Source organism: Pteronotus mesoamericanus, unplaced genomic scaffold (assembly GCF_021234165.1).
Source record: "Pteronotus mesoamericanus isolate MK-2021 breed Mesoamerican mustached bat unplaced genomic scaffold, CSHL_Meso_final contig_56, whole genome shotgun sequence".
Lineage (NCBI taxonomy): Eukaryota > Metazoa > Chordata > Mammalia > Chiroptera > Mormoopidae > Pteronotus > Pteronotus mesoamericanus.
Window position 1 is genome coordinate 5,237,052 of NW_026555201.1, and position 14,289 is coordinate 5,251,340.

Here is a 14,289-nt window from a genome sequence, read left to right on the forward strand (position 1 = left end):
CGTGACTGTGCTAGATACTGTAGGCAATTACAACACAATGGTAAGTATTAGTGTATCTAAACATTTAAACATAGAAAAGGTACAGTAAAAATACAGTATAAAAGATAAAAAATGGCACACCTGTCTAGAGCACTTACAATGGATGGAGCTTGGAGCACTGAAAAGCTCTCGGGGTGAGTCAGTGAGTGAGCGGTGAGTGAATGTGAAGGCGCAGGGCGTCACAGTGCACCACTGCAGACTCTATGGACATTGCACACTTAGGGTGCGCTACAGTAATAAAGCATGAGATTAAGTCAAGCACAAGAGAAAATGATGCGATTAAGAGACATGGTAAACATGAGATATATGAGGCTGCTGCCAGCATAATACGGCATACTGATTAGGTAGAAAGCATGTACCCTAAAATAATGATAAAGTCTATAGTGTAGTAAATACATAAACCAGTAACATAGTCATTTATGACCATTATCAAGTATTAAGGGTCAATGTGATTATATGTGCTGTACATTTATGAGTGGCAGTGCAGTAGGTTTGTGTACATCAGCTCACCACAAACACGTGAGATGAGTTAGCTGCACTATGATGAAACGATGTCGCTGGGCAATTAAGAATTTTTCAGTTTCATTTTAATCTTATGGGACTATGGTCATATTTGTGGTCCTTTGCTGACTGCAGTTTTGTTATGCAGTACGTGCCTGTGTAGATTATTTTCCATTTCCTGTGTGCTAACCTGGACCCTATGACTAATCTCTGTGATCTCTAAGGATATCAAACAGTAGCAGTATGTCTTTTGTAATCCCTTTAACAAGTCTTAGTACTGGACAGAAATATAACTAATAAGCTGTTGAATTGAATTAAAAGCATTCTTGGTCATTTTAACTTGGAAAACAGAATGTTAATAGTGTGGTGGTTCTCAAAGTGGCCCAGATCAGCAGCATCAGCACCACCGGGGAGTCTGTTAGAAATGCAGTTCTCAGGCCTGCCCCAGTCCTATTGGATTAGAAGTTCTGGGGGCGGCCCAACCTTACATGTTTTTAACAAGGCTTCCAGATAATTCTGATGCATGCTCAAGTATGAGCATCACTCTTGTAGTAGAAACAGTGAGATTTTAAAGTGAGAAAGCCTAGGATTCTTTCATTAAATAACATTTATTAAACATGCATCTACTTGTGCCAGGTTTTGTGCTCAGGGCGGGGAATACTAAGATGGCTATAGGTTTGCTTCTGTCATTTTGGGTTGAGGGAGGGTGGTGGTAGCAGCAATATTTACATACATATGAATGGGACAAACTCAAAATTACCTCTACAGGACTTGCCCATGAATGAGATAGTCCTAGTTTGTTACCCTCACCTTTCTTCATATGGACCAGATGCCATTATCATGAACTTAAACTTCAGAAACCCTTTTATTAGAATGTATTTATATCAAAGATCAATTAGTAGCACATTAAATAGTTTATACACGTGTTAATGCTCACTGCAGAACAAAACATTCAGATAAGTAAAAAGAAAATTAAAATCATTCATAATCCTACCACTCATAGATGAATTACGGCTAATGTTATTTTAATGTATTTTCTCCCAGACTTTTTCAGATCCTGGGTCTTTTCTTTTCCTTCTTTTATATCTGCCTTATGTTCTTAGTGGCATATTGTGAACGTTCTGCGTCACCGTTTCCTGGCGTGTCAGCATCTCTTGGAGAGATGGATGTAGGCGTAATGATAGCTGCCCTGGGAGTGAGCCTGGTCATTCAAGACATGGTGCAGCTCCGTAGTAGTAGAGTCAACTACTAGTTCCACTTTTCACTCTTGCCCACCTTCCGTTTTTGTTTATTCTTTCTTTTTTATCAATCCTATGCTGTCCTTCCTTACTTCTGTCTCCACCTGTCCTAATTTACCTCCTGTGGTGTGAGCTTTGTATTACACCCCTGGCTAACATGACCTCTTCTCTTGACCAATTCTTCTTCGTCCTCCATGACCTACTGCAGCGATCAGTGTGTGTAGGAAACGTTCCCTGATCCTTGAAGACTCTTAAACACATTCTCTGATCTTCCACAGTGCTCTCTTCATACCTCAATTACTGTACTATTACATTTATGTGCCTGCTACCTTAGACCAGAGGTTTCTTATCTCCACATTCCCTAAGATAAAATAAATGAATTAAAAATAAACGAAAACCAAAAAAAAACAAAAAACAAAACAAAACAAGGCCTGTCAGAGTCACAAGCACAGGACCTATTCATCGGTAAGCCCCTGGGCCGTACAGGCTTCTGACCTTGGTCCACAGGCGCTGTGACTCCTTCCAGGAAGTCTCTCAAGAAAGCTCAAATCCCAATGGTTAAGAGAGGTATTGAACATTACAGCCAAAAAGGGAGACGGTACTTTCAAATAAGATCAGAAATGGACATTTGTGTGAGAATAGAGGTCTTGGAAATGCTGTTTACGGTGGCCTTGAATCCACAACAAATGGAATGTGTGTTCTCTAAGATGAGATTCCATATCCACTACTTCTTTATAGAGAAAACTAGGGCTGCAACAAGACATAGCCTGTGAGGTCGACTGTAAGACAAAAGAGGCGTTTTCTTTTTTCTTTAACTGAGGGCAGCAGTCAATCCTGCGGTCCAAATTCTGGTACTTGACTATGAGTGGTTCAGAGGGAGGAGGAGGAGAATGGGAAGAAGAAAGAGAAGCACCCAGTGAGTGGCCTGGGAGGGAGCCTCCCAGAGAGCAAAAGAATGCAAATGAAGGGAGCTGGTCTGTGCCGTGGTGACGGAAGAGTGTCCTGCGGTGTCCTGAGGGCAGCCCAGCAGGGGAAGGTGGGCGGGCAGACTTGGGCCTTTGCGCGGATGTAGGGAAAGTGGCTGGTTAGCTGCCAGCTCATCTGCCCTTAGAGAAAACCACACCACAGTTCAGCTGGAAAGCCAGGGAGACAGCCCTTCTTATTTTTTTCTTGTGTCACATGTCATTTTAGTTATGTAGGATTAGTTTAAACTAAAAACAATTATACTAGGATTTCGAAGTTTAGTTCTCTTCTGTGATTTTTGGCTTGCTCTGCAGTCATTATGGCTAGATGTGCTTAAAGACATATATACACTTTTCAATTATGTTCTTTAGAAAATTAGAGTAGACACCTTGACTGCTAGTCTTTATTAGGGAGTGAAATTTCTGCCACCTTGTAAACATTTAGTTTCACAAAGAGGTGAGACTCAGCTTGAGCTCATACACCTGTTGGTGGTGAAAATGAGACCAGAATGTTACAGGTGTTTGGACCTCACTTCAGCAACCTCTGTACTTCAGTACTAAGACAGAATTCAGAGCCAAGACTGAAATGCAAGCAAAAGTTTATTTAGAAAGTCACAGCAGTAGAAGAAGGATGAATAGAAGAAACAGGCTCAGGAAACAAGTTGTAGAGGCAAAAGAAGGGCCCTTGAAGCTTAGAGGGGAGAGAGAGGCAAGGAAAATGCCCAGGAGAAGAGGGTAGGGAAAGGTGCGGTGTGCCCCACAGAGAGCTGAGCTGGGTCCTCTGTCCTCAGGGCTTTTAAGGGCTTGCATGTTAGGGAAGGTCCCAGGGGAGGATCTCAATAGAATACTCATCAGCTTTTCCATGTGGTCCTTTCAGGGTCATGGTGTCTACTGATCAGTTGCCAGGACAGGGATCATTAGTCACTGCAGTTGGTCCTGACGTCAGCCGCGGCATCCTGTGGTTTTGCTGCTTTTCTGGTCTGTAGCTGAAACACACCCGAGGCCTAGATGTATTTGATGTGGGTCAGAAGCTCATTGTCCTGGGGCTTAATGTTTAAGGGCTATTCTTCCATCCCCTTGTTTGTTCCCCCTCTAAGGGGGTCTAACCTGCGTAACTAGCAACATGCCAGGGAAGGAAAGGTCAGGGGAGAGTCCAAACCTCATGCCCAGCGATATGAAATGTCAGGGGGTCTGAACCACATGACCAGAGATATGCTAGGGGAGGAAAGGTAACCCTGGGCGTGAGGTCCTGTTTTTCCACTTTTGCCCTTGCTAGGCACCCAGGGCTTTCTGCCCTGGTGACTTTCTGAACCAGGCCCATCATCCTTGCTACATTCCTCTCTGTCTAACTGCCTATCACACACCTAAGATCCTTTACTTATCCTTTATTTTGTCGCCTGTACCGATGAATTGTTGCCTTAAATGTCATTGAGTTGGAAGGTTGTGCATATCACTCACGGCGAGGCTACAGGAAGCTTTGAAGCAGGTCTAGAAGGCAGCAGTCATTGTCCCGGCCCCTGTCAGGGTGGACACCTGCAACCCTATCGCCTCTGCCTCCTCTCCTTCATGCTCTGTGATTCGCCATGGCTAGCATGACCTCCGCCCTCCCCACCACCTCCTCCTCATCCTTCGTGACCCAGCGCAGTGGTCAGCAAGTGTGGAAGGCCTTCCCCGACCCTTACAGTCTCTTAAATTCTGATTCTACATCATACTCCCTTCATACCTCTATTATTTTTCTTATTTCACATGAATGTTCCCCATTAAGGGAGCTAGACACAGGTCCTGTGTGTCATATGTGCACGTTGTGGCTTCTGGCCCAAACAAGTCTCCACTCCTGACTTCAAAATCCATTTTTGTTTTTCTGGTCTATCCTCTGCTCCACTTTGCTCTTGTAATAGGACTAAACAGGCCACCTTTGTTTCTACTCAAGCAGCATTTGATGGGACTGGTCGATGATGACAGGCAGCCCTCATCCCCCCACTGAGCCAATTCTGCGCAGCAGCATTGCGATCGGCCACCTTGATAGGTGCCAGGACAATTACTGGCTGCCTTCTAGACCTGCTTCAAAGCTTCCTGTAGCCTAGCCGTGAATGAAATGTACAACCTTCCAACTCAGTGACATTTTAGGCAACCACTCATTGATTCAGGCTGCAAAATAAATTGGTACTCAGCTGCTCCCAGTCTATTTTTCTGGTTAGACCTATAAATAAAATAAATGATTGTGCCACTGCATGTGACACCAATCTGCCCCCTCCCCAAGCAGTCACATTCTCTCCTGCTCTCTCTGGCTTTCTTCTGGTCCTCCTGAGGGACAGTTTTAAAGATTGTGTCTGGAGGTTGACAAGTGCTATGTACCTATGTTTGAGTTCTAGACACACAAATATAATAAATGAATGGGTGTACATTTGAATAGCATGCCCACCCCTATTGAATTTGTAATTCATTCATATGAAAATATTTTCCAATAATTATTACAACTCCCCAATATTCTTCTACAGTGCAGTCCCTTTTATTCGTGAGACTAAGTTACATCACTCAACGGTGACATTTAAATGACAGTTACTACAGTAACCCAAAGTAATGCCCTTGTGGAGTGTGGTGTACTGGTGTGCTTATCCAGTAATTTATAGACACCATAAATACTGCCTGTAATGTCTGCGGATAACTCAAAAGGGAAGGAAGACTTCCACACACACGTGACTGTGAAATACATTTTTAGAAGCAGGTTGTGATACTCATTTTCCCCATGACTCCCCCAAATTCCTTTCCTTTTAAGCCATAAGTGTTGCATTTCCCCCCTCCCCCCATACTCAAACATTAAAGATAAAAACAAGAAAATGCCCTGCCTGCCTCCATCTCACCCCAAGGCACCGGTGTCTTTGGTCTACACAAATATAAAAGAATCTGTCAAATCAAATGATCTTCACTCTCTTTCAAACCAAATCTGCTTTAGTCTGTATGCTAGCACATTCTGTCAAACTCCCCGGCTTTTTTAAGCAACATATTATTCCTGTAGTTGCGACAAAAGCTAAACCTTTGCCAGCCCCAAACCAACTCTACATGGAGGCTGTTGCCAAATCGACTTCCCTGTCTCAGTCAGGAGGCTGCCTCCCCACTCTGCTCCCAATTAATAAGGCCAATCAGAAATGTACAAAGCCCGCATGGCCAATTATTTTTCTCCAGGGGTTTGCCATCTCCTCTGCAGTCAGATAAATCACCTTAAATCTATTACACCAATGACCATAAATTAGGGGGCCTGGCGCTCTGTCCCTTCTGAAGACACAGCAGACTACGGCTATTTCAGCGCATGGTCCTCCCCTTGTTGGGGGTGGAGGAGGTCGCTGCCGTGGGTGTGGGGGCAGGGTCCCCAGGGTTGGAGAGGGGAGGTGGGACCTTAGGTCCCTGCTTATCAGTTGTCACAGAATGTCCAAGTTGGATGTGCACGGTTTCCCCCTGCAAATTCGTGTCTGGGTGGCACCCAGGTGTCTGACAGCTCTGCTGGGAGGTGGCTTTGATCCCCAGATGCGGGGACTCCATCTATGTGGCTCTGCGAGACTATTTACAGCCGAGATTAGGCTGGTGATTGCTGGCATGGAAAATTCATTTCTCAGCCTGGCTTTTATTTACTCTCTTATTAAGGTGCCTTTCCCTCCCATCGTTGGAATGGCAGCGAGTGGCTGCGGGTGAGCAATAGGCCAGCGACACAGGCTCCCTGCGGACGTTGGCCACCCCAGGCCAGGAGAGTAGTAGAGAGAGCGTACTGGGCAAGGCGGGGACAAAGGCGGCAAGGAAGCCAGGGCGCCTCAGTGGCTGAGAATGGTAACTTTGGACCACACTGGAAAAGTTAATTGGCTTTGTGGCTGGACTTCCCTTGCAGTGTTAGCTGGTCACCCTCCCCTTCTCCCCCCCCACTCCCTGCCCCCACCCATGCTCTTTGTAAACATCCAACATGAGAGAAGAAAGTGGTGGGCTTTAACCTCTGCCCAAAACCCTAGGTGAAGAGTTCACCATCCTCCAGACCAGGCTCCACTGGCCAGAGCCGCCCCTGCCCTGGGTGGCCCAGCCCCCGTTCAACGGGGATAGACTCCACAGTAAGGACTCCCGGAGGGAAACTTCCCGGCTATTCTTTGCTTTGGCACCGCCAAAAACCAGAACAGGCCTGTGCAGCCTTGGCACATTTTGGCTCCTAATCATGCATATTCATATCCAAGTGCAGTAAAATCCAGGTCAGCTGCTTGGAGACAGTGAGCTGTGTCCTTGAGGGCTGACCAAGCCCGAGAGAATTCAATAAAATGAAGACTGGGCAGTCTCTTCTCATTCTTGCGCAAATAGTCTTATAATGATTGAGGCCCCCCCCCCCCCGCAAAAAATCCCTCTAACATGGACAGAGGAAACTGGTAAGTCTTGCTTTTGGGGGGAGGGGCAGTTTCTGCAGTTCTTCCCTTTGCTGTAGAAATCTTGATTTGTTTCTTGTATCCTACCTACCCTCTTTCTTCAAGTCCTCAAACTCTGTAGTAGATAATACCTCTATTTCTTTCTTCTCCATATCGCCCCTCCTCTTGGCTTAACATGTTCTCTCCTTCCCCTCCTCTGTCCTCCTCCCATCTGATCCCACTCCTCCTTCCCTCCTTTCCTTCCCAGAAAAGGGAACTCCTCTTCTGCCCTCCTGACCCTCATTTCTATCACTTCCTGCCAAAATGCCCCAATCCCTTTCCTGGTCACTCAGGGGCACAGTGTCTTGGGCTAGGGCGGCACTGGGAAGAGCATATCAAAGCAGTAAGGCTTGACCTACTGTGTGCCCCAGCCCCCGCAGACTGCAGTTCAGTGAGGGGCACTATTATGGGCTGAACTGTGCCCCCAAAATTCATTTGTTGAAGACTTAAACCGAAGTACCTCAGAATGTGACTATATGGAGATAGGACCTGTAAAGAGGTAATTAAGGTAAAATGATGACTGGTGTCCTCATAGGAGGAAATTTGGACACACAAGGAGACACTAGGGATGCATGCACACAGGACCAAAAAACAAGACTGTGAGAACACAGAAGGCCAAGCCAAGTCCAGGAGAGGCTTTGGGAGAAACTAAACCTTCCAAACCTTGATCTTGAACTACTTTTGGCCTCCAGAACTATGAGAAAATAAAATGTCTGTTGTTTAAGACACCCAGTCTGTGTTGTTCTATTATGGGAGTCCCAGCAAACTAACACCGGCCTTAAGGAAGCCTGCCTAGAACATTCCTGTGATGCTCCCTCCTCCTCTGCAACTTGGGAACTCTTTCCTTTGGGATGGCTTTGGCCTGGCACCCCCCTTCCTTTTAATGTACTATGTGATTTTTTTTTTTTTGGCAGTAAGAACCTACCAACCAGTAATATTTCTCTGTTTATAGAGCTTTATTTCTACCCCTTCAGTTTAAGTTTTGTCCTGTATAGAGAATACAGAGCACTATTTAAATTTGAATTTCACATAAACAGCAAATAACTTTTAAAGATGTCTCAGATATTGCATGGGACATACTTATGGTCTTAAAAGTTCTTTGTGAAATTCAGGTTTAACTAGGTGTCCTGTAGTTTTTATTTGCCACATTCTGCCAACACGAGTTCAGGGCTCTATGTCCATAGTATCTTTACCCAGCAGTTCTCATATTAGAATCATCTGGAGAACAATCTGAAAATACTGACGGTTGGGTCCCTCCCTGGGGAATCCTGACTGGGTCCGAGGTCGGGCCTTGTTGACAGGAATTTATTTATTTTTTTAAGTATCCAGGTGATTTTAACATGCAGCCAAGGCACAAAGCCCTGGAAGAAAGAGATCAGGTATTGACTACTGCATGCTCATGGCTACTGCATTGTTGGATTTAGGCCCCATTAAGCTTGAATTCTTTGGGTTTTGTTCTGTAAAAAATGTCAAATTATCACTCTTTTTATTGCTGAACCCAGAGGCAAAGGTCAAGTAAAGCACTGAAAACAGCCCTGTTAGTGAACGAAATGGTCTTCTTACTTTGGTTAACTGAGCCCGCAGAGGGAGGTGTCCAGAGCTGTAGCACGATGTCACCGCGGCCAACGACTCTCCACGCTGCCACTCCAGGTTTCATAGCAGCGCGGCTGGGCACCCTTTACCTTTTACCATTACTTTTAATACAGGTCAGTGCTCAAGAATATAAGGTCTATTTTAAGAATACCTGTAGTTCAAGAGGAATTTGAACATCATTTTATTCAGTTCTTCCGGACCCTAGGTATCTGTTCTTCAACTGCTAATTGGCATGTAGAACTAAAGCTTAACCGATGCTCACTTTTTACTGAAGAATTTATAGGAAGTTCAGACACAGGGGCTAATACCCCGGGGGCGGCATGCCATCCATTCCGCGTGGGGCGGGGCCCTGTGGGTGAGTCTGGTACTCAGTTTCATCCTGAAAGTCAGCCTTGGCAACATAAACCTTCACAGTAAGTGCTACGGAGATGATGACACAGAGCTCCAGCTGAGTGAGAGTGCAAACTAGAATGAGAGGGAAATAAAATGCCTGTGACAGAAACGCATTTTAGAGAAAATGGTGTTGAGGGGTCAGTAGATGACAGTGATCGGTGCAAAGTTCAGGGATAGAGATTTGACGTGAAAACACTTTGTTAAAAAATGTCACCCCCAAAAAAGTGTATACGATGGCAGTTTTATACTACAGAAGTCCCCCTTTATAAGCAATTTTGCTTTCCAAGGTTTTTTTTCCTCTGGTCACCTGTGGTTCAGAAATATTAATTGGAACATTTCAAAAGTAATTCATATGTTTTAAATTGCACGCTATTCTGAGTAGCCTGATGAAATCTCGTGCCATCCAGCCCCACCCTGCCTGGGACATAAGTCATCTCTTTATCCAGTGTATCCATACACTATACACTACCCTCCTATTAGTCACTTGGTAGCTGTATTGGTCATCAGAGCAACTGTCACTGTATCACAGTGCTTGCATTCAAGTAACCCTTATTTTACTTAGTAATGGCTCCATATTACAAGAGTACTGATGCTGGCAATTTGGATATGCCAAAGAGAAGCTGTAAAGTACTCAAGTGAAAAGGTGAAAGTTACTGACTTGATAAGGAAATGAAAAAAATCAAATGGTGATACTTCTAAGATCTATGGTAAGAAAGAATTTTATACCTATGAAATTATGAAGAAAAAAGAAATTCATGCCAGTTTTGCTCTTGTACCTCAATTTGCAAAACTTACCACCACAGTCCATGGTAACTGCCTAGTTAAGATGGAAAAGGCACTGAATTTGTGGGTGGAAGACACGAACAGACAATGTGTTCTGATTAGCAATGATGTGTTACTCCAGAAAGCATTGCACCTATAGCAAGACTTCAACAAGGGGTCCCCTAAAACAAGTGATACCAAGCCGTTTGCTACATGTAAAAGACATAGATTCAGGAATAGGTTTGGACTGAAAATTATGAAAATTACTTGAGAGATCACATTCACTTAACTTTCTAAAAGTATATTCTCTTAACTGCTCTATTTTATTGTTGTTAACCTCTTTGCCTTATTTATAAATTAAGTTTACCACAGGTAAGTATGTATAGTTTATTCATACATACTTACCTACGTAAGGTATGTATGAAAAACATAGTTTATTCAGCGTTCAGTGCTACCTCTGGTTTCAGGCATCCACTGGGGGTTTTGGAACGAACCCCCTCAGTAAGGGGAAGACTACTGTACTGCTTATTGTTTAATGAGAAGTTTCAAAAACCTGTTGTAATGGGAGACAGGTGCATGTAAAATAGAAGTGGTGGATTTGAAATCTTGGTTTTGGTGCTACTTGGCTCTGTTTCCTTGGTCAACTACTTAATCCACCTGAACTTTTATCTCCTCATTTGGAGAAGGACTTCTGGAATGGTAGAATAAGGACCTTTTAGAAGACACTTCTCCTTTACAAGCAAGGAGAATACTGGCAAAAATTGTCATAATCAGCTTTTTCAGAACTCTGGAAATTAACCAAAGGATTGCAGCAATCCAAGGTGTGTTTATTCAACAGGGGGAAAAAAGCTGAATTTCAGTAAGAATAGGGAGCTTTGTGGCATTTTAACTTGACCAATTTCCTTTCCCCTCTCTTCAACTCTCTGGTAGCCTTGAATACTTCCAACAGCCTCACAACCATGACGGCTCCGAGACCCACCAGAGGAGCAGCCACTTGCAGGAGCAGGGTGTCCATAGCTGCCCTTGAAGTCCACATCCCTAGAAAATTGTCACTGTGTGACCTGTTTTACAGCTTCCTGGAAATGCTCCATCCTCGGTGCTTTTTATTAGTTGACCTTCTCTGTGTGAACAGCCTTATTTTCAGGGCATTAGTCCAAAACAACCTACAACAACTGTTTAACATCACAGCTGTCTAAGGCTGTTATATGAGTTAAGGCTAACAGAAGGCTGACCACAAAGCTGAAAAAGGAAACACTGGTGAATGAGATGTCCACAGAGGGCTTTGAAAAGCCCCAACATTACTGGAGACCTTGAAGTTCTCACACATGCAGCGCAGTACCCATGCCCAGCAAAGACCTGAGCAGGCCTAATCTCTCATCTCTGGTTGACCATAAAGCTCTGCAAAGCAGGAAGTGAAGGCCAAGGTCGAGATATAATTTACCTTCCATAGCACTGAAAATGTGCCCCCAAATTTGATGAAAAACATCAATCTACGTATTTAAGAATTTCAGTAAACTCCAAGTAGGTTAAACTCAAAGAGTTCATACCTGGACACATCATAGTTAAGTTCTTGGAAGGAGCAAGAGAGAAAAGTAATTCAGAGTGTACAAGGGATTCTCAGTAACAATAATGTCCCATCAGAAACCACAGTGGCCAGAAGGTGGTATGATGACTTTAAATAAAGTGCTAAAAGAAAAACAAACAAACCTGTCAATTCGATATCTAGAAAAACTATCCTTCTGTAATTGAAGGAGAAATCAAGGTATTCCCAGATAAACTGAGAGACTTTGTCTGGAGCAAACCTCTGTTTATAAGAAATACAAAAGGGGTTTTTTCAGGCTAAAATGAGTAGTCACTAGAGAGTAATTTGAATCCACAAGAAGAAATGAGAAACACCAGAAAAGGTAAATACATAGGAAATATTAAGGACAGTTATGAAGGCCCTGGCCAGGTAGCTAAGTTGGTTAGAGTGTTGCCCCCAATATGTGAAGGTTATGGGTTCTATACATCGTCAGGGCACATACAAGAAGCAACCAATGAATGTACAAATAAATGAAATAGCAAATGGATAGTTCGGATGTTTCTCTCCCTCCCTCCCTCTAATATAAAAAAAGACAGTATAAATGTGTTTGTAACTCTTCTAGATAATTTAAAAGTTATATAAAATAATTATTAAACTTTTGACAGGCATACATTGTGTAGAAATATAATTTGTATGACATATAGCACAAACATCATAACACAAAAGAAGAAGAAAGAATTAAAATATATATTGGAGCAAAGTTTTTATATTATTCTGAAATTAATTTAGTATTAATCCAAATTAGATTAAGATGCTAATTGTAATTTCCAGGGCAACCACAAAGACAATAACTTAAAAAATACATATAAAGAAACAACAAGGGAATTAAAATGGTGTATAGAAATTATTTAACACAAAAGGGAGCAGTAATGGAAGAATAGAGGAGCAAAGGGACACAAGACACATAGAAAACAATACAGTAGCAGACAGAAGCCCTACCTTATCAGTAATTATATTAAATGTATAAGAACTAAATATCCCAATCAAAAAAACAGAGATTGCCAAAATGAATTTAAAAACATGACCTAACTATATTTCTTAGAAATTAGAGACACATTTAGATTAAAAAATACAGATAGGCTTATAATTAAAAGATGGAAAAAGATGTACCTTGCAAAAAGAAACCGGACAAAAACAAGAGTAGCTATATAAACAGGCAAAAGAGACTTTAAGATCATTGCTACTAGAGACAAGGGAGGACATTATTTAATGATAAAAGGGTCATTTCATCAGAAAAATATAGCAATTATAAACATGCATGCACCTAACAACAGAGCCCCAAGATACAAGTTACAGATTTGAAAGAGAAAGAGATAATTCAGCAATAACTGTTAGAGACTTTAATATCACACTCTTAGTAATGGTTAGAACACAAAGGCAGACCAACAGGTAAATAGATGACATGAAGGCCAACTAATCAGAGATAAAAGACAACTATAGAGCATTCCACTTAACTACAGCAGAATATATATTCTTCCCTTGTGCACATGGAAAATTCTCCAGGATAGAGGCCATAAAAGGAATCTCACTAAATGTAAAAGGACTGAAATCACACAAAGTAGACTTCTGGATAAGATGATGGAGTAGGGTAACGCTGTGCTCACCTCCCCCCAGGACCACATCAATGTTACAACTAAATTATAGAAGAACCATCATTGAGAATCACCTGAAGGCTAGCTGAATAGAGTCCTATAACTAAGGATATAAAGAAACCACAATGAAACCGGTAGAAGGGGTGGAGACACAGAATGAGCAGGTCCCACACACACAGTGTGGCAATTAAGAATCAGGAGGAATATCTTGGCTGTAGAGGTATCCCCTGAAAGCAAGGGTCCCAACCCCATATCAGGGTACCAGTGCCGGGAAGATGAGTTCCCATAACAACTGGCTGTGAAAACCAGCAGGGACTGCCAACTGAGTAAAGTGTTCCTTTTGAGGGGCCCACACAGACTCACTTGCTAACAAATTCACTCTGGGCTGAAGCTGAAAAAACACAAGGAAGACATATGGGGAGGAACTAAATTGCCTAGCTTAAGGGCTAGGGCTGGAGGGGCAAGGGTCAGGGCAGCTCTCTTTGGGAAGTGCTGGCACTTCCACTTTTGAGTGCTTCTCCGAACCAGTCAGCATGTGCAGTCAGGAACAAAATCTGTGCTCTCCACTAACCTGGCCTAACACTGTTCATCACGACCTGGTGTTTCCCTGAGATCCCACGCCACTGAACTCTGGGCCTGGCTCAACATACTTCTGTGGATGCATGTTGAGCCAGGCACAGAGGCTGTTTCACACAAATGACCTTCCTCAGCTTGCTCTACGGACTTTGTCAAAATCTCAAAGGTCCACAAACCCCAAACAAGCCAACGACTGGTCCTGGCATGCCCTGTACTTCTTGCCACGCGGCCCCACGCCAGGGGAAAGTGGTGAAAGGTCTTAGTTCATACCTTGGTGCCCATAAAGGGTTCCAGGCCTGACAATGGGGGCAGCCAGCCTCAGTTTATAGCATAGCCTCTCCCAAGTACTTCCACGCCTAGTGCAAGTGGCAATTAACTGTAGATCACTTTGTAGCTCCAACCAGGCAGCCCCAAGCCAGCCCCAAATGGCTGCTGACCTTGGCTTACACCAGAGCCTCTTCTAAGAGGCTTCAGGACTAACATATTCAATGATTGGCTTTAGGCAACTCAAGAGCACCACACAACCAGCTCCACAAACAAAAACACCAGAGCCCTGCTAAACCACACCCTGCTCCCTGTGTCCAGCCCCCATACAACAGCTCGCCCACTATAGTCATG